Here is a 3311-nt window from a genome sequence, read left to right as displayed (position 1 = left end):
CTCTCTCTAGTTGCAAGGAAGAATCAAGGATAGCTAGAGGATTTAACATCAAGCTTCAGCAAACCAGGTTCTCTCCTTTTTGTCATAAGAGAAATTTATATTATCAAAAAAAAAAAATAGCTTCTAGATCTTCTTTCACAAGTTTTATTAGAGTGTAAGTCTTTTTCTTCTATTTAGAAATAATTATTGATAAGTTTCTTCCACATAATGCAAGTAAAAGATAGTTCTATTATTTATATTATTTTCCTTAAGAAATATGCTCATAATCTTGCCTTTTGTTTTTCCAAAGATTTTAGATCTATGCAAAAAATCATATTTCCTTTATCATTTTTTTTAAATCTCGTTTTCTGAAAATAAAACTCTTCCCTATGTGATTGAATCTTAATCTTTACTTCTTCCCTCTAATTCATTTCTCTGGAAATCTGAATCTCATTCTTAAAATGAATCTCTCTGTGAATATTAGTTATTTAAAACCTCTATGATTATTTCCTATATGGTTATTCTAAATCTCTCTCTGTGATTATTTTAAATCTTTGTGATTATTTTAAATCTCTGTGATTATTTCCTCTATGGTTATTCTAAATCTGTCCCTGTGATTATCTCTATGAATATCAGTTGAATAAATCCTCCTGTGAATACTGGAAATGAATCCTGGAAATAAGCAATTTCCTTGTGAAGTCTGGAAAGAAACTCCCTCCCTATGAATGCTGGATAAATCTTTGTGTGTGTGTGTGTGTGTGTGTGTGTGTGTGTGTGTGTGTGTGTGTAAATGATAAACTTCTATTTACTATGAAAATCAATAAAAAACAAAACAATTATTTGATCATCTATTTTATCCATGTTCTTACTTTCATAAATAAAATTCTCTTTTGTTTTTTTTAGTAAGGAAATATGAAACCATATATATATATATATAATATATATATATATATAATATATATATATATATAATATATATATATATAATATATATATATATATATTATATATATATAATATATATATATATATATAAAGTTATTTCAAATGTTAATATATATTAACGTCACACTATAATTATAATAAACCGCATTCAATGACAAAATATATTAATGAATCAGCACGGTCTTCGAAAAAAATTTGAAGGCATGATGGCAGCGTGCAGGGGTGGCGGGTTTTGAAACCGCTGGGGGTAGCAGTCACTGTCAGTGGCCGCAGGGGAGTGGAGGGGACCACGAGGCCCCCTCAACCCTGCGGGCCTACACATGCAAGACCGCAGGGGGGTGATGGGACCCGTGGTCCCCACTCCCCCATTTGCAATAAAACAATATTAAAAAAAAAAGGAATTCACTTTTTTTCATTTTGTAAATAGTTTCTTTTTATATAATCTTTTTTATTTGCAAATTGGAATTTTTAAAAATTACTTTGGGATTAAAGTTAATTGCTTAGATTTTAATTTTTAATTGTTAAATTTAGAAAATATTAAATTCCTTCCTTAGTATAAATTTTAGGAAAGATTGGGGATTATTCATGATTAAAGTATCCTTGGTAAATTTTATAATCGTAAATTATATTGGATCAATTCTTTTTAGAATCACTCATTCCATGTAAGATCCATTCGGCACTTAGTTGGCCTTTAGCAATTAATTCACATTAATTTGATTTGAATCGAATGCCTAAATTAATCACTATTTTTGGATTGCTTAATTATGCATGCAAGTTACACTATTCTTATATCATGCAGATTACTTATAGATTAACTACATTTATTTGACGTTATCATCTCCATGCAAGTACGCATGTAATTATTAATATGCAAGTTTTTCATATCCAAGTTATATTTCAAGTTATGGTTTTTATGCTACATGATTCATCAAGTAGTTATTTCAATCAATTAAAATTATGCACATTCAATTAGTAATTGTTTTCAAGCATGACGTTTTCATAGCTTCTTAGTTAGAAAACTAAATAAAGGAAGATGGAAACCTAAACCTAGTAGCATTCGGTATATATGGTGCCTCTGGGTCACGCTTATGGGTAATGTCGTCATGCTGAACTACTGCACTTAATGCCTAATAAAGCTACATCAACGACGTTTGTGGCATCATCCCTATAAATCATCGGGGAGTAATAAGGGACACTTGAAAGTTAAAATCCAAGGGGCGGGTAATCCCTCTTGGATCGATAATCTAATAAGATAATTTTTAAATGATTTTCATCCGTGGAGAGAAACCATAGTAAACCCCCTTTAGGGTTGGTTAAGTAAAACACTTTTATGAAATTGTTTCTTTATCTTGAAGAGATATTGGTGATTGAAATTTTGGCCAAGGGTGATGCTCATGATAGGTGTTAGGATGTAGTTGTTAGGCCACAAACAATAGGCCATCTTGAGCCTTTGTTTAAGTGCTACCATCGTGGGTAGCAATCACAGAGAAACTATCTGGGACATTGACCCTAGAAAGGGTTGGGTACCCACTAATCAGTTTACATCAAACCATAGAATAGAAAATAGAACTACATACTTTACGCCTTGATCCCATGCCGAAGCGGGTATGTAGGCAGTCTTGGGATGGAGTTGTCCCTCGTACTCAGGCGTTCGTGGGTGGGGTCTAGGCTTGGTATAGAAAGATTGAGTAAGAATCCTATTTTGAAAGATAAGGTAATTAAAATTGAAAAAAAGAAGTAATTTAATGCATACTCGGAAGGAATCCCGTATGGGTTCGCTTGACTTCCCGAGGCTTTAAGCCAAATTTCGAGGTGGAATTCAAGCTTGTATTATGTTATTCAATTACTCCTAAGGACGACAGCCTTGGTGCACTTCTATTAAAAGAGTGTAGTACTCAGCGAGTGGCTCATGACCCGAATGGTCCCAATGCGTCTATGTCTCTGGCCAGAGCACATCCTATCCTGATTGGATAGATGCCTATCCCATAATGGATAGATGAAACCTTATGTCCCGTATGGATAAATGCCTAACCCATATGGTTAGATGCTCATCCTGGATGGATGAATGCCTAATCCAAATGGATGGATGCCCAAAGTATGCAATTGAATCAAACATAAAGAATAAATTAAACAAAAAAATAAAAGAAAGGTCAAATTTGTTGAGTTAATTATGGTGGGTTATCACAAATAATCACCAAGTGGGCCCCTTGGATGAGTGTATCTAGGCTTCCAAAGATAACTCTAAATACTTAGAATATCATCACTTTATTCATTATTTTTCAAAGGTTGATACAACACACAGAATGAAAGAAAACTAAAAGTACTCTACAACTTTATTTCTAAATCTTCTATCTCTCTCTTCCCTCTCTAACCTCTCAGAAAAGGCT

This window comes from Cryptomeria japonica, chromosome 9 (assembly GCF_030272615.1).
Source record: "Cryptomeria japonica chromosome 9, Sugi_1.0, whole genome shotgun sequence".
NCBI lineage: Eukaryota > Viridiplantae > Streptophyta > Pinopsida > Cupressales > Cupressaceae > Cryptomeria > Cryptomeria japonica.
This window is presented reverse-complemented; position numbering follows the sequence as displayed.